At 43.6% G+C, this 18662-nt stretch overlaps 1 pseudogene; it reads right to left on the bottom strand.

Annotated features, from left to right (window-relative positions):
- Positions 1 to 9452: 9452 nt before the first annotated feature.
- Positions 9453 to 18359, bottom strand: LOC131537408 (uncharacterized; annotated as a pseudogene).
- Positions 18360 to 18662: the final 303 nt, after the last annotated feature.

Here is an 18662-nt window from a genome sequence, read left to right as displayed (position 1 = left end):
TCGATACATCTGCCCTTTTCGGGGAACACGAGAACGCGCAGTGATCTTAGACAATTTAATCCAGATAGTTTAATCTAATACGCAAATTCGTTTGAAGAACCAAATTAGCCAGAGATCAGTTATCAGGATTAGAAGATCTGGAATCTTTCAAATCATCTCAGATGTAATAAGCGACGTATGAAGAACGGGCCCCTGGATGCCGGGGCACTGAACGCTCTCTGTTTGCACGTGTCATTGTTTACAATAGATTAAATGAAACGTGACACAATTAATCTTGACAAGCTATATATCATTCTGAAGGTCTAAGCTTCAAGCATTGACGATAGATCGCTGTTTTTCGATGGAAAGCTTATAAGGAATGTATTTGCTAAATTTGTGTAAACAAAACAAAACATTAAAAATGCAGTGCATAAGATATTCATCTTGATAAGGAGTCACAGACGCATCCGCTGCTGTAATCCCGGTTTAGTTAGAGAGGTAAGGGTCCACGGAACAACATCCCATAGACAACTTTAGTCCAACCAAACAATAACGTTGAAATATGGATGATATTCCTTTGTTTACGTCTCATTTCTTCAGGGAGAGTTATTGTTTGTATCCGTTATGGAATAACTCACGCTCAAAAAACTGCATCTTGGTTGTAAAAAAACACATGGTTTTGTAGCATACAGTGTTACACACAGAATGACACCATCCAAAAAAAAAAAAAAACCTGAAAATTGTGTATTTGAATTTGGCGCTCTCTCGCGACGGCTGTGACGCACCTGTCATCTGATGGGGGCGGAACTTAGCGATCGGCTTTTTGGTCAAAATAAACTTTTTTTTTTTTTTTTTCCTCTAGAAAAAATCTCTTTTCATGGTATCTTCTTCAGATTTGAAATATAAACTCATGAGACTTTCAACCCATTACTTTTCTGGACTGCTCCAGGACTTATTTCATGTATTTTTATATGAAAAAAATAAAAAAATCACACCAAATTCAGTGTGGTACAAATTTTTTCAAGGCACTTCAGCGTCTATAACGTTTTTATCTTTTTGAGTATTATCAACTCTGATGATGGATAGTAAAGCCCAAAGGGTCTTCTTTCCAAAGATACCTAAATTGTGTGTGTAGCACACTGTATATAACAACTGTTATAATTTAAAGTTAGGTAGGTCATTTTCAGCTGTGAGTCCCAATATGGGGAGTGCTAGCTAACAGGTTAAAACCTTTATTAATGCCAAAATGCTTACATTTATGTCTCTTTGTTCACTGTAGCCAGTTTATGCTGAAAATTCTCCTACCCCTTCGTTTTAAGTTTGGTTCTGTAAAATCTTGGTTTGAAGGGCTATCTGACCCTTCCCCTACCCCTCCAACCAAAAGAGAATCGTGACTCGTGGATTCGTCGCTCTGTTGAGAATGTCTTGAGTCTTAACCAGGAACATACTCTGAGTTGAATGAACTTACTCCCGGACGCGTTTCTGGAACCACATGCCTCGAGTAATGAAGTTTTGGGGTTAATCAACCGAAAGTTCAGGGTTTAGCTGACGGTAAGTTAACCGTGCTTTCTGGAATACACCCCAGTATGAGGCGCCACGTAGGATTTAAATCAAACCTCGCTTATCAATACATGTATAAAACACGCGCATATGCACCTATATATTACTTGCATATACATGTATACTATTGGATGTTCAAAATATATATATAAAATACACGTGCACACTAATATGAAATCCATATCAATACATATTATGTTAGTAATGAATGCATACACACTTGTGAATAACTTGCGTATACATATCAACTTAACGCATGCATACACCTATAGACACTCGCTTATACGTATAAACTCGATCCGTGCATATACACCCACAACAACACACGCACATACATATAAACTCGCTGCATGCAGACACACCTATACATACTCGCATATACATATAAACTTGATCCATGCATATACACCTATAAACACACACACATACATATAAACTCACTGCACGCAGACACACCTATACATACTCGCATATACATATAAACTTGATCCATGCATATACACCTATAAACACTCGCACATACATATAAACTCGCTGCACGCAGACACACCTATACATACTCGCATATACATATAAACTTGATCCATGCATATACACCTATAAACACTCGCACATACATATAAACTCGATGCCCGCATATACTGTACATCCATAAAACACTCGCGCACACATACAAAATAAAATTCACTAACGTATACAATTCAGATAAGAAAGACGTATGCTTTAGTTGTGCATACATATATATGCAAGTGATTTCATATGTGGATGTGTGTGAACTTTTCAGTGCAAACCGAAGGCATTTCAGTGTAAAAGGAAGTCTTCAAATTATGTCTTCTTCATGCCGATCGACATGATGAATTTCAGAGTGACCTTAATAGCTGTGACGTTTGTTAGTGCTTTATTTGCGTGTGCAAGTTGCAATGAAGACGATATAGTCGATTTCTTTAATACCGCATTACAGTGCTTAACGCGTATACAGCAAGAGCCGAGAGATACACTTTATCGAGATTTAGATAACCATGCCAGAACAATTAACAGTCTTTTGTCCGTGGTTAGTTACGATCAAAATGCCGACACCAGAGAATGCATCGTTATTCTCGAGACGCTGTACCGCACACTGCGCCAAATCATACATCCGCTTTATATTGGAAGACCTGCTGGAGCTAGACTAGGAGCAGTCCCACCACCTACATCTATCACAGGCCACAGAGGTCCGAGATATGACATTTCGCATGAGCAGCTGTGCCATTGTCTGCGGCTTGGGTTTAACTGGCAGGGAATCGCATCCTTATTAGGAATAGACCGCCGCACTTTGTTCCAGCACAGGCAGCGTCTTGGAATCAGACCGTTGGAGTTTACAGAACTGTCTAACCATGAGTTGAACACACTTGTCAGACAGATTTTGCAAAGAACCCCAAATGCAGGCGAGACCTATATTCTGGGCAGTCTCCGGTCTCGCTCCATCCGCATCCAGCGTTGGAGGGTGAGACAAAGTTCCCTTTCAGTCGGTCACTCCGAGTCACGTCGGATGACCGACGAATTGGGATCTCGCCAGAGAGACCAATCCACTTCGAGTGTAACTAAACGAGCCAATGGACATTGGCATGCGATCATTGCATCCAGCTGCCGCTGATCACAGCGTGAGTATAAGAGGCAGCGGGTGCACTGCATTAATTCATCCTTTCGCTTCGGAGCCGAGCAGTAGTGGTGAAGCTACTGCTCTTCCCTTCCAGAGAGTGTTCTGTGAGCGAGTGCGGGCGTTACGGCGCAGCAGCGGTGGTCACGTCGGCGGGAGAAGGAGTTCGTCTTTGCTGACAGCCACACTAGGAGTGTGCGGTGGCCAGCTCCCCTGCGTGCTTCAGCACTAAAAGAGCATTTCTCTGAAAGAGCAATTTCTCTAAAAGAGTAACACGGGTGATCGCGTCTTTTTAAAGATGTCTTATCACCCGTGCGTTTCTGGGTGTGGTCGTTTCCTGGCGCCTCAGGAAGGTCACAATCGCTGCCTCACGTGTCTGGGGATTCAGCACGCTGAGAAAGCTTTCGTGGATGGTTCATGTTCTTCTTGTGGGGACATGACCATCTCGGAGTTGCATAATAGACTCCGCTATGTCAAACATGGCGGAGTCCCTCTGCCTCTGCCGCGATCCAGCGTTCGTTCCCGGGGCGGCGCTGTATCCGGTGGAGTCAGAGGTGATCTGAGGGTGACAGTGAGGACTTCCCCAAGAGGAGTTACTCACCCCTCAAGCACTCCGCAGCCGGTGGAGCTGCCGAAGGAGCGTGCTGGGCCCTCTGCTGGACAGAGTGCACCACGCGTTTCCTTCGGTGCCCCCTCTGACGACCAGATGTCGATCGCTGCATCGGAGGGTGAGTCGCTCTCTGGGGATGACGACTCGGCTGCGTTGCCCCCTTCGGGTGTGGTAGCGTTGTCCGAGCCAGACCCAGAGATGATGGCTATGCTTTCCCGGGCCGCCGAGAATGTCGGGCTCGTGTGGAATCCTCCACCGCGTCCCGACCCTTCGAGGCTGGACGAGTGGTTTCTCGGTGGGGGTCGCGCTGGTTCTCAGCGCCCCCCTCCGGTGCCATTCTTTCCGGAAGTGCATGAGGAGCTTACAAGATCGTGGAAGGCACCTTTTACTGCCCGAAACAAATCTTGTGGCTCCTCCGCTCTCACCACCCTCGATGGTGGGGCCGCTTTGGGGTATGCGGACATCCCCTCGGTGGAGCGGTCTGTGGCCATGCAACTATGTCCAACAGCCGCTACCACTCTGCGGGGTGACCCGTGTCTCCCCTCGCGGGCCTGTAAGTATTCGTCAGGTCTAACTGGCAGTGCTTATAGAGCCTGTGGGGAGGCGGCTTCTGCCCTTCACGCCATGGCGTTACTGCAGGTCCACCAGGCCAAAGCCCTGAAAGACCTGCACGAGGGTGGTCACGACCTGGCGGTTCTACATGAGCTGCGTGCTGCGACGGACCTCACGCTTCGAGCGACGAAGGTGACCGCACAGTCTCTGGGTCGTGCGATGTCCACACTAGTGGTCCAGGAGCGCCATCTCTGGCTGTGTCTTGCTGACATGAAGGAGCAGGAGAGGTACAGTTCCTGAATGCTCCCGTGTCGCAGACCGGCCTTTTCGGCGACACTGTCGAGAGCTTTGCCCAGCAGTTCTCGGCAGCCCAGAAGCAGACTGAGGCGATCAAACACATCATGCGCCGGAGGAAACCTGCTGCTTCCACTCTGGCCGCAGCCCCTCAGCCTGCTCGTCGCCGTGGGCGCCCCCCTGCGGCTGCCCCCGCTCCCGCAGCAGCCTTCCACCAGGCAGCGCCGTGGAGCCGGTCGCAGGCAGGACGCCCATCCCGTCCAGGCCCCCGCCAAACTTGGCGGCAAGCGCAAGTGCAAGAGGCCCTGAGACGGGCGACCCAGAGATGGAGGAGACTGCTCGTCGGGAGATGGTGACCGCACCACTCCCTCCCCCGGAGGAGGGCCGGGTGGAGAATCTTTTGTTTCGTTTTGTTTTTGTTCCGCCGCTGGCCCAGCAGCCAGCGTTACCCAAAACATCAATAAAAGAGCGGTTTTCTCAATCTCTGGGTCTCAAGAAGAGGAGAGTGGTGAACCGTGCATCACGGGATCACTTCCCTTCTCCTCTCTCGCCAGCAGGCAGCAGTGGGTTGCCCAAGAGCATCCCTCCTGCCCATTCGTGGAACCAGGTAAGGGCGGTAGCACTCGAGTCCCCGCTTCAAGTCGTCACATGCCAGGCTGTCACAAGCCTCAAGTCGGGTTCCTGTGTTTCCTCCCTCACGAGGAGGAATCAGGTGAGTGTTACACTGCACGCCCAGACCCCGCCCCCCGCCGTCACAGGCCAAGCCGGGTCCCTGTGTTCCACCTCGCTGCCCCACCGCGGGTATGTCGGTGGCCCCGTTGGTACGGTCTCTCGGAGCCTGGCTAGCGCTCCCCAGTCCGTCTCGGTGGTTCCTGCGGACCATCAGACTCGGCTACGCGATTCAGTTCGCCCGGCGTCCCCCCAAGTTCGGGGGCATCCGGTTCACTTCAGTCAAGGCCGTCGGTGCCCCTGTCTTGCGTGCGGAAATTGCAGTCCTGCTGGCGAAGGACGCGATAGAGCCGGTCCCTCCAGCCGATATGAGGTCGGGGTTTTACAGCCCTTACTTCATTGTGCCCAAGAAAGGCGGTGGGTTATGACCGATCTTGGATCTGCGAGTTTTGAACCGTGCACTTCACAAGATGCCGTTCAAGATGTTGACGCAGAAACGCATTTTTGGGTGCGTCCGTCCCCTAGATTGGTTTGCAGCGATCGACCTGAAGGACGCGTACTTTCATGTCTCGATTCTCCCGCGACACAGGCCATTCCTGCGATTCGCGCTCGAGGGTCAGGCATATCAGTACAAGGTCCTGCCCTTCGGGCTGTCCCTTTCGCCTCGCGTCTTCACCAAAGTCACAGAGGCTGCCCTTGTTCCCTTGAGAGAACGGGGTGTGCGCATCCTCAACTACCTCGACGACTGGCTCATACTTGCACAGTCTCAAGAGCAGTTGTGCGCACACAGGGACCTGGTGCTGAAGCACTTCAGCCAGTTGGGTCTTCGGGTCAACTGGGAAAAGAGCAAACTCGTGCCAACGCAGAGGATCTCTTTTCTCGGCATGGAGTTGGATTCGGTCAACCAGACAGCACGCCTCACCCAGGAACGTGCTCAGTCGGTGCTGAACTGCCTCAAGACTTATCAGGCAGGACGGCGGTCCCACTGAAACTCTTTCAGAGGCTCCTGGGGCATATGGCTGCAGCTGCGGCGATAGTTCCGCTCGGTCTGCTCCATATGAGACCGCTTCAGCACTGGCTCCATGGCCGAGTCCCGAGGTGGGCGTGGAAACGCAGTACTCACCGGGTTCAGATTACACCGGCCTGCCGCAAAACCTTCAGCCCGTGGACAGATCCTTCGTTCCTTCGGGCAGGAGTGCCCCTGGAGCAGGTATCCAGGCATGCTGTGGTGTTCACGGATGCCTTGGCCACCGGCTGGGGAGCCACGTACAACGGGCACGCAGTGTCAGGGGTGTGGACGGGTCCCCAACTGCGTTGGCATATCAATTGCCTCGAGTTGCTGGCAGTACGCCTTGCCTTGAGCCGCCTCAGAGGGCGCCTTCGGGGCAAGGACGTTCTGGTCCGTACGGACAACACTGCGACAGTTGCGTATATCAACCGGCAAGGCGGTTTACGCTCCTGTCGCATGTCGCAACTCGCCCGCCACCTCCTCCCCTGGAGTCAGAAGCATCTGAGGTCCCTTCGTGCCATCCACATCCCAGGAGTGTTCAATCAGGCGGCCGACGAGCTGTCTCGGCGGCACTCCTGGGAGTGGAGACTCCATCCCCAGGCGGTCCAGCTGATTTGGAGTCGGTTTGGAGTTGCTCAGGTAGACCTTTTTGCATCTCCAGAAACCACCCACTGCCAGTGGTTCTACTCCCTGTCCGAGGCAACTCTCGGCACGGACGCACTGGCACACAGCTGGCCCCAGGGCCTGCGCAAATATGCGTTCCCCCCAGTGAGCCTGCAAGCACAGACACTGTGCAAGATCAGGGAGGACGAGGAGCAGGTCCTGTTAGTGGCTCCATATTGACCCAACAGGACCTGGTTCCCAGAACTCATGCTCCTCGCGACAGCCCCTCCCTGGCCGATTCCTCTGAGGAAAGATCTGCTTTCTCAGAGACGGGGCACCCTCTGGCACCCGCGTCCAGACTTGTGGAAACTCCATGTGTGGTCCCTGGACGGGACGCGGAGGTTCTAGGTGATCTGCCCCAGGAGGTAGCTCTCACTATCGCTTCAGCACGAGCACCATCCACAAGACGGGCCTATGCGCTGAAGTGGAACCTGTTCGTCGAATGGAGTTCCTCTCACCGTGAGGACCCCCGGAGATGTTCGATCAGAGCCGTGCTTTCCTTTTTGCAACAAGGGTTGGAGCGTAGGCTGTCCCCCTCCACCCTTAAGGTTTATGTTGCTGCTATTTCCGCTCACCACGACCCCGTAGAGGGGAGGTCGGTGGGGAAGCACGATCTGGTTGTCAGGTTCCTTAGGGGGGCCAGGAGGTTAAACCCCCCTAGGCCTCCCTCCCTACCCTCTTGGGATTTGGCATTGGTGCTAAGAGCCCTACAAACTGCCCCCTTCGAGCCTTTGCAGTCAGTTGAGTTGAAGTTTCTTTCTATGAAAACCCTACTCCTGACTGCGTTGGCCTCGATCAAGAGGGTGGGGGACCTGCAGGCATTTTCGGTCGACGAATCGTGCCTTGAGTTTGGGCCGGCTGACTCCAGTGCAACACGGAGTGACCGACTGAAAGGGAACGTCTCGGTTACGTATGTAACCCTCGTTCCCTGAAGAAGGGAACGGAGACGTCACATCCCGTCGCCACAGTCGCTGTACCACCGCTGAGCGGCCGGGTCACCGGCTCGGCTCCTCAGCGAAAGCATGAATTAATGCGGTGCACCCGCTGCCTCTTATACTCACGCTGTGATCAGCGGCAGCTGGATGCAATGATCGCATGCCAATGTCCATTGGCTCGTTTAGTTACACTCGAAGTGGATTGGTCTCTCTGGCGAGATCCCAATTCGTCGGTCATCCGACGTGACGTCTCCGTTCCCTTCTTCAGGGAACGAGGGTTACATACGTAACCGAGACGTTTACATGAGAAGATCCTATTGGAAGGTCACTCAGGCGCCGACGTGCTGTCAGAAGAAGAATTTATTCTGTGCAGACTCCTAACCAACTCTGGTATGTCCAGCAGTTATTTGACGTATTATTCCACGTGATTATAAAACAATTAGAACAGTACAATTAAACACTTAAATATAAATATAAGCTACTAATGAATTATCTCTCTTAACAGGCATATAGACGGAAACCATAAACTGGTCAGATGGAGGCTGGTTTTCCACGGGTGTGTTGATGGATATAGCCGCACCATTATTTATCTCCACTGTCTGAACAATAATAGAGCATTAAGTGTTCTGTCTTTGTTCCAAGAAGGAGTTCAAAACTTTGGATTGCCATCAAGGGTTAGATGCGACCATGGCATGGAAAACATTGAGGTTGCACGTTACATGTTAAATAGAAGAGGACTAAATAGAGGAAGTGTCATTACGGGCCGCAGTGTGCATAATCAACGGATTGAACGTTTATGGGCAGAGCTGAACAGAGTTGTTTCATATTATTATTCGGACTTGTTCACTTTCATGGAGGACCAAGGTATACTAGACTCTCTGTGTGAGCTTCATGTGTTTTGTTTGCATTATATTTACTTACCTCGGATCCAGAGGGCAGTTAGGGAATTTAGGGACATGTGGAATAACCATGGACTTTCAACTGAAAGAGGACAAACCCCTCTGCAGTTATGGCACAGGGGTATTGTTAGTCATATTGGAATCAACAACACAGCTATATCTGGTGTTTTGGACAATGATGAACATTTTGACATCAATGAAAACAGACCAGATCCTGAACTACAGACCAGGAATAATATAATAGTTCCTGAAAACATTTACAGTCCAAATGACACTACCATGGAAAACATTCTGGAAACATTTAACCCATTACAAAATGACGGAAATCATGGAATTGATCTGTTTTTGGCACTTGTACAATTATTGGAAAGACAACAGGCTAGAACACAGTAAAAGTGCTTTATTGCGATTGTTCTGAATTAGAACTCATAAACAAGTGTTGACAAATGTTGCATTAAGGCAATGCTTGTAAAAACTGCAACGGTTGAAAACTGTTAAATTCTACAGTTAAGGCTTAAACAAGTACTGCTTGATTCTAACATTGCAGAAAATTATTTAATAAAGTGTTGTCATTAGACTAAAACAAATGCCTCAATAAGAACACTATGGCACAACATTAACACATCTTAGCATTTAAAAGTGTCTCTTACTCCTTGCCAAATCCCTGGGTATTATTAATGGCAAATTCCATGTTGCTTTTAAAAGCACCATATGTGCTATATAATGGCAGGCGAAGGCAGTTGATGCATGTATTTGCAACTGGAAATCTTTGTGGAGTTTCAGTGTCATGGTGAAAGGCAATAGAAGGCTGAGGATGAAATCCAATTGGTGGGATCTGATCGGATCCTGTAGCAAATGCTAAGATTGCTCCAAGCCTTTGTGACCCCTCCTCTGAGTAAATAGAAAAAAAGCAAAATATCAACAATTATACAGTGTATTCGGGTGGAAAAAATTTAACTGCAAAACTGATGCAGTGTAATGACACAGCAACTGCAAAATGTTAATATTTAAAAAAGGAGGATCATAAAAATTTTATTTTATTTTCTATTTAGTAGTACTGCCCTGACCAAGCCATTTCACATAACAGATGTTTATATATAATTTACAGCACACAATAATAGCCGAATTTACAAAAACACCCCAAAAAGTTAAGATACACTCGTTTCTTAATACTGTATGATGGACGATCAACACTTATGTTTGTGATAGTCATGACTCATGTTTTTTCCTTGACCTGGCTCTTAATGTATTGTATTGCCGTCCTGTTAATATTTGTGTCACTTAATATTTGAAACTTTAGTAATTGATGTGTATAAATCTCTTAACTATCCTTAGTGTGAAAAGATAAATCTCTACATCACACATCATAAGTCACTGTTGGAACACTCACAAATACAGATAATGTTGGAAAAGCAGAGAATTTGAAGGATTATTTTAAAGTGCTGTGGACAGCTTAATGGATATTAAAACAAGACACTCATGAACAGCTATCACAAAGCTCAAAAACATACAACAACACATACAATTTAGAATGAAGAGTCTGTACTCCTTTGAACTGTTTTTGTTTTGGTAAATTCAAGTATTATAATTGTGTTATGTGAAACACCATTCAGGTCAGTGCTAAATAAAACAAAATGTAATTACCATATTAAAATGTGATTCATACGATCTGTCTTTTTTAAATATCACTTTTAGAAGATATATATTAATGAGCACAACTGTATATATATATATATATATATAGTAGCAATGGAGTTAGTAGAACACTTGCAGCAAGTGTCACATACAACAATATGCGTTGAAAATCACATGACACTAAAAAAGAAACTTCATATTGACATTTGTCTTTATATTGCAAAACAAAATATAATTTACTGTTTCAAATCAATTAATTGATTTAAATTATGATGCACTTCAATATATTTGAATGAGCAAGCCAAGAAATGTTCCAGTTCCACTAATCAGTCTTTAACTTATTAAGTGAAATGTGCTTATTAAAAATGTTAACTTCCACATCCTGCAGGTAGTCCCTCCAGAAAGCAATTACTCTGTTCTCATTTGCTCGTTTGTTGCTCCCATTCTCTGACCACTGTATTTCAAATAGGTCATCCATTATGTCTGCTGTCAGCTGATTTGGCTGGTGACAAAACACGGATCTAAAAGCTTCTGGGTGTTGTTGGACTTTTGCAAGGACGCCAAGAGTTTTTACTCCATCCCTGAACCTATATTAAGAGAATTTAATATGATTCATAATTAAAGAGAGATTTGAAATAACAACATTGCATTAATGAATTTTATTAAGATAATGAAATAATTGTATTGCATTTTATAATTGTATTTTATTTTTATTTAAATATATTTGTTTGATTCAAAAGATTCATCCAATGTACTGTGTATATTTCTGAAGTCCTAACAAACCTTTCAAATGGTCCACGAACACGATTCACCACCTGAAACATCAGTAAGTCTTCAACCAGCCTGTCCCTGTCGGCAATGCTTCTTAATGGCCTAAGACAACCTGCGTTGGCAAGGTAGTCCATAATGGGCTCAGTTGAATGTTGTAGCTCTTCAAGAGTTGTGGCTTCAGAAACCTGTATGTGAGCAAATGGCATGTGCATTTCAAATTTAAGTTAGAAATATTTCAGAGAAAGTTTTCTATAAACAATATTGTTATACTAAGCTATGGCTTTTATAATGGAACCCATTTTTAAGTAAATCTGAGAAAGCATGATGGTATAAGTAAATGAAACGTTTATACTGCAGTTTTAAGCAAACCTTTTTGATTTTATTATAAAGCTCGCAGTCAGCTATATCGTCCAAGACAGGTATGCACATGTCTGGCCCCTGAACTAAACTGTCAAATAGGGTCTTAGAGAAACAACCCGGTGCAGGTCCTCCATCTACAAGGCTGACTGCAACTGCTCTCCCTGCTATGAAATACCTGTCCTCCCTGATGGCTGACACAAAATTAGAGAACACGTCAATACAACAGCCTTCACAGATCCTTAAAATCACAATTATACAATATAGAAGAAAAGTTCTCAAATCTGTACAACAAACAGCACAAATATAATGTATACCTTGGGAATCAAGAGCCAAGTTGAGACTGTCCTCTTTTCCCTCAAACATTGATGACTGCATTAGTGCCACCAGGAGTAGCCGTAAAAATTCTCACCTTGGACCACCCAGATCAATAGCCTCTTCATACTTTCCTTTATCATCAGAAAACCTGATCACCATTCTGTTATTTGGATTGTATGACAGTCTTGTAAATCCCCGTACAGCACCATCCAGCACAGATGCATGTGTAACCGGCAGAATAATTGCCACAGCATGTTTGTCCCTCTGTTCTTACCGTATCCCTCTGCCTTTCAGCCACGCCTTCTAGTTAGCTTGTAAGTGGCTAGTCATTCATTAGCGGCCGTGGCATGTTGTATAAAACCAGCATATCGGGTTGCAAACAAAGTAAATTCTCGGCTCGTACATCCTTTTTATACTGGGTACGCTGTGTTGTTGCATATGAAAGATGTCTGACTGTGTACCAGACGCTTCTGGGTAGTATATGGTTGATCTACCGAAGGTCTGGGCTGAAGACACTGTGCGCGCAGTCTGTTATTGTCCATGGGGATACGAGTTGAGGTTGGTGTACGACGAAGGTAACCGGGGAGTTTGATTCCTGTGTATGTTGAGTGTGATATTCCTAGAGAAAAATTGTCACTGCTGCTTTGCCTCCGGTGAATGTAATGCAATTGTAGCTTTTGCCTCATTTTTTGTTTCTTTTCTTTTTTTTTGTTGTTATTTTGTGTTTCAGTAATAGGTGTGGTATTGGCTGCCCCAGTAGTTTGTTGTGGTAACGCTAACATCAGTTTGCTTAGTTCTTCACTTAGGTTTAAGAGTAACATCAATCTTTTCTTCTCTGTTCCGGAGAACCAGAGTGTGGAAGCTGTTTCGTGGGATCGGTCGTCGGACTGAGACCTTCTCTTCACACATTGCGCACAGTACTTGTAGTGGTAATGTGCACTTCACTATTTGCAGTGGTCACCTTTTGTAGTGTTTGTGTCTGTGTGTGTGTGTGTGTGTGTGTGTGTGTGTGCGTGTGTGTGTGAATAGACTGCAGATTCAACAGCACGGGTGGTGTCGACCGCACTCCTTTTCCAGGACAGGTGACCTCTCCTAAACAGCTGATCCATTTAATTATTATTTGTTTCCTTTTATATTTCTGGTGGCAGCCACTACCTCCCTCTGGCTGGTCTAGGGGGCTTAATTTGTATCATCCCATACTACTTGGAGAAACAAACCCCAGACTGTGGTGTTGAATTATTTGTTAATAAACATTTTTGTACTTTTATATTGAAATACCACGTCTCTGTCATTACTTTAGTATCTGTGTGGGAGAGCCCTCTTGTCTGAATCAAGGTGCTGGAGGTCGAGCTAAAGTACATCTTGGTGTGAAAGGCCCCAGGTGGCGTAGTTGAGCACCCTAGAGCCAATAGCCTTTATTTTATGACTCCTGTGGTCACACATGGTTGATATTAAACTTGCAGGTTTGATTGGAGTTTATTTTCGTTGCAAGTTCTTCCAATATTTGCTTGATGGGGATTTCCACAACATGGGGGATTCTGAAGTAGTACAGGTTTTATTATTTAAATTTCATTATAATACAAAAACATATCAAATAATATCAATATATCACGTGTTACACAAAAGGGCTGCATGGTAGGGAATGTGTATTCCAATCACTATTGAAAAAAGGTGCAAACTCTGCAGGTACTTAGTGAGTTGTCATGTTTTTCCATAGACTGATACAACTTTGTAGTTAAAAAGTTTTTTTTTTTTTTTTTAATCAAATTCTACAATTATAAAAATTTTATGGTTTTGGAAGAGAATAACATTGTTAAGTGAAGTTACAATGACTGAATCCTCTGTTTAGTAACAATGAAACTACTGGAATGAATCAGTAAACAAGGTGTAACCAACATTTATAGTAAGAAGTATCAAAAAATTTAAATAATTGAGAATCCTATCACAACTGAACGGAAATATCAATAATAAAGGAAAATACACCTAAAGGAAATGGTGTACTTTGTAGTGTAATGGTTTGATTCATGTCCACAATTTTGACAATTAAAATTTTGATTTTAAATTAGAATTAGACTGAATAACTGAATAATACTCACGTCTGGTCCTCAATGCTTGCCATTATGGCACAGCAAAGATCTTCATCCTCTTCCTCATCTTCAGACGCTGCCCGAATAAGGGAAAGGTAGGTATCATAATCACCATCCCAGGAAGTAGATCTGAAGGACTGGTCATTGTGCCAACAATGGGCTGGTGAGTTATGTCTTGTGCAAGGCTGGCCACTGGCGGAGGACTGCGCACCGATGGAATTGGTGGAGAATTGAGCTCTTGTAGGGGATTGAACTCTGGTGGAGGACTGAGCACCGATGGAATTGGTGAAGAATTGAGCTCTTGTAGGGGATTGAACTCTGGTGGAGGACTGCGCAACGATGGAACTGGCAGAGAATTCAGCTTTTGTAGGGGATTGAACTCTGGTGGAGGACTGAGCACCGATGGAACTGGCAGAGAATTCAGCTTTTGTAGGGATTGAACTCTGGTGGAGGACTGAGCACTGATGGAACTGGCAGAGAATTGAGCTCTTGTGGGGGACTGAACTCTGGTGGAGGACTGAAAAGTAATGCTGTGAACTGAAAACTAAGAAGAAATGAAGTAATGTACATTAGACAAAGACCAAAAGTGCTAGAAAAGAATTGAACCAAGTCAAAGAAGGCACTCACCGAGTTTTGTGTGGAAGACTGGTCATTCAAGTCAATGGTCACATTCTCTTCAGAAGCAGGACCTGATGACTGGTAGACCCCTTCAACAGGCATGTCAACCTCAAAGCAGCTGTCATCAGAGCTGTCTGTTTCAGCCTTGGAAAATAATACAGCACAGATGAGATCTCTTGTTTAGCAATGTATTTTGCATAGTTTGTAGTATTGTTGCCACTTCACAAGAGTTTTCAACAGTGACTGCAAATGTGAAAATGAATTCAAAAAACAGAAAGCTAAAAGTAAATTATCAAGTATAAAACAAGTTAACATTGCATAACATACATTTAGACACTACAGTTGTGCTCATAAGTTTACATACCCCTTGCAGAATGTGCAAATTGTTAATAATTGAAACAAAACAAGAGGGATCATGAAATTTTTTATTTTTTATAGTTATTTTTTATTTAGTACTGTCGTGAATAAGCCATTTCACATAACAAATGTTTACATATACTCCACAAGACAAAATAATAACTGAATTTATAAAAATGACCCCATTCAAAAAAAGTTTACATACCCTTGAATCTTAATACTGTGTGTCATTTCCTGGATGATCCACGACTGTTTTTATATTTTGTGATAGTTGTTCACGAGTCTCTTTGTTGGTCCTGAGCAGTTCAACTGACTGCTACTTCAGAAAAATCCCCCAGCTCCTGCACATTCTTTGGTTTTCAAGCATCTTCTGCATATTTGAACCCTTTCCAACAGTGACTGTATGATTTTGAGATCCATCTTTTAACACTGAGGACAACTGAGGGACTCGTACATAACTATTACAAAAGGTGAAAACATTTACTGATGCTCAAGAAGGCAACACAATGCATTAAGAGACGGGGGATATAAATGGGGTTAACTTTTTAAATTGGATGATCAGGGTAAATTGTACTTATTTTGTCTTCTGGGAAACATGTAAGTATTTATGTAGCTTCTGAAGTCCAGTACTAAATGAAAACATATGATCGTTAAACAAAAATAGAAGAATTTACAAATCATCATCCTGTTCAAAGGTTTATATCCCCCGTCTCTTAATGCATTGTGTTGCCTTCTTGAGCATCAGTAAATGTTTTCACCTTTTGTAATAGTTGTGTACGAGTCCCTCAGTTGTCCTCAGTGTGAAAATATGGATCTCAAAATCATACAGTCACTTTTGGAAAGGGTTCAAATATGCAGAAGATGCTGGAAAACCAAAGAATGTGCAGGACATGGAGGATTTTTCTGAAGAACAGCAGGCAGTTGAACTGCTTAGGACCAACAAGGGACTCATGAACAACTATCACAAAATACAAAAACATGGATCATCCAGGACACGACACGCAGTATTAAGATTCACGGGTATGTAAACTTTTGAATGGGGCCATTTTTATAAATTCAGTTATTATTTTGTCTTGTGGAGTATATGTAAACATCTGTTATGTGAAATAACTTATTCAGGACAATACTAAACAAAACAAGAGGGATCATGAAAATTGCATGTTATTTTTTTGTTTCAATTATTAACATTTTGCACATTCTGCAAGGGGTATGTAAACTTATGAGCACAACTGTACATGGCCTAAAATAAACCTAAACCCTTTAAGGAAGCCCATATGGGAAAGAATATAAGAAATAATTAAACTTCATAAAAAAAAAAACAAAAAAAAAAACACCAGTCTTACCAAGAGTAGTGGTCTTTAGGGTTTTACGTATAACGTCTTCAACTTGAACACCTTTAAAATCAAGCTGCCATCTAGTTCCTGACCTTCACTTAACTTAGGTGTAATGAGCTTGCTGCCACATCCCATAAGTATTTCCAAACTGCACACAATGAAAACCAGTGGTACTAATACACCATCAAACAATACATCACACAGTAAAACATTTACAATAACTTGTTTAAAAAAAAAAAAAACATTTACCTTACATCAAGTGGCACTTTTTCTTTGAAGCCTTCTTTGATTTTTCTTAAAAATGTTGCACTGTCCGATGCTTTGTCAAATTCAAAGGCATTTAATATGTGTCCCATCTCATGCAAGTGCTGTTTTTTCTTTTGCTTTACTACTGCATTATCGTCAGGGGAGGTCAACAGTATAACATCCTTATTAAAAGTCCAATGGTATTGTGTCCTTGGCCTGTAAAAACAAACACAGCTGAACAAAAAGCAAACTTTAATGAACAGCATTTTACTTAACATCCTTAGTTCTGAAAATGGCTAAGCTACTTTTTTTCTTACCTTTTTCTAGATCGAGACTGCCAAGTACCATACTGCTGGCGAGTGTGATATCGTGGTCCGTGAACTTCGCGGGTGGATGATGTTGGCATCGTTTGCCTGTTATTGATGCTTTGTACACCAGGCGTTGATGGCCGAAACAAAGTGCGCAATTCAGATTCTGTTTCTGTCTGCAGTTGAGCAGAAGGCGACACATTCGATTAAACTGAATTAGCAATTGATCTTATAATAGTGGGCGAAGCAAGAACATTTCGCAAAATGCTAATTGCTTCAGTTGTAGCACGATCCTGGTCCATGATTGCAAATGCGGCAAATAGACAGGTTACTTCTGTTTACGCTCAAACGACTTCCTTTTACACTAAACGACTTCCTTTTACACTAAACGACTTCCGTTTGCACTGAAAAGTTCACACACATCCACATATGAAATCACTTGCATATATATATGTATGCACAACTAAAGCATACGTCTTTCTTATCTGAATTGTATACGTTAGTGAATTTTATTTTGTATGTGTGCGCGAGTGTTTTATGGATGTATATGCGGGCATCGAGTTTATATGTATGTGCGAGTGTTTATAGGTGTATATGCATGGATCAAGTTTATATGTATATGCGAGTATGTATAGGTGTGTCTGCGTGCAGCGAGTTTATATGTATGTGTGTGTGTTTATAGGTGTATATGCATGGATCAAGTTTATATGTATATGCGAGTATGTATAGGTGTGTCTGCATGCAGCGAGTTTATATGTATGTGCGTGTGTTGTTGTGGGTGTATATGCACGGATCGAGTTTATACGTATAAGCGAGTGTCTATAGGTGTATGCATGCGTTAAGTTTATATGTATACGCAAGTTATTCACAAGTGTGTATGCATTCATTACTAACATAATATGTATTGGTATGGATTTCATATTAGTGTGCACGTGTATTTCATATATTTTTGAACATCCAATAGTATACATGTATATGCGAGTAATATATAGGTGCATATGCGCGTGTTTTATGCATGTATTGATAAGCGAGGTTTGATTTAAATCCTACGTGGCGCCTCATACCCCAGAGCTATTATCTGATTTGTTAATTCACTAGACTTCATATTGGGGTGTTTATACTGTTATCAGCACAGTTTGAAGTAGATTTGTCTCTTGTCGTCTCTGAGAGAGTATGTGTTGTTAATGCAGCGTTAGAAAACTGTCAGTTTTTTTACTTTAACTTTCTGTATGACTGAAGTTAAGACGTTCACCGGCATGTGGATCTCTGGTGTGAAGGTCTGCTGCTCCTGAGAAACTCTCTTCACATAGCCATGTTGTGCAAGGTGTTCCTTTTCCTGTGGAATAAATACATTAAAAGATAATACTGTTTTCGAGTGAATCATGTTGTTTGTTAATTTGTCAACTCTTTTATTCTGAAATGCACACAAAATCAAGACTCTGGTAACACCCGTTTGTCAGACACGCAGTATTTAGCCATGCGTTCCTCCCCGTCTAACCGCTCTTACCCAGACAGCACACTGTTACAGTAGCAAATTTATTAAGATTTTCAATGAACATAGTAAACATTTACCAGATGCTTTTATCAAAAGTGACTTATAAATGAAGAGAAGCATTCAATTCAATTCACGATTATTTGTACTTTTTCATAAATTAAGCGTGTTTTTACAACAGCATTTGTTGTAATAATAACCATGGTTTAACTATCACTGTTGCAGTAAAACCATAGTAAAAATAACCATTACTACAACATTTGCAGTAAAACCATAGTAAAGTTTACCATGAATTCAAACACTACAGTTACTATAGCCATGGGGACGGGCCCA

The sequence above is a fragment of the Onychostoma macrolepis genome, chromosome 03 (genome assembly GCF_012432095.1).
Source record: "Onychostoma macrolepis isolate SWU-2019 chromosome 03, ASM1243209v1, whole genome shotgun sequence".
NCBI classification, from domain to species: Eukaryota; Metazoa; Chordata; class Actinopteri; order Cypriniformes; family Cyprinidae; genus Onychostoma; species Onychostoma macrolepis.
Note: the sequence above shows the minus strand (reverse complement) of the source record. Positions and strands in the feature narration are given on the sequence as shown.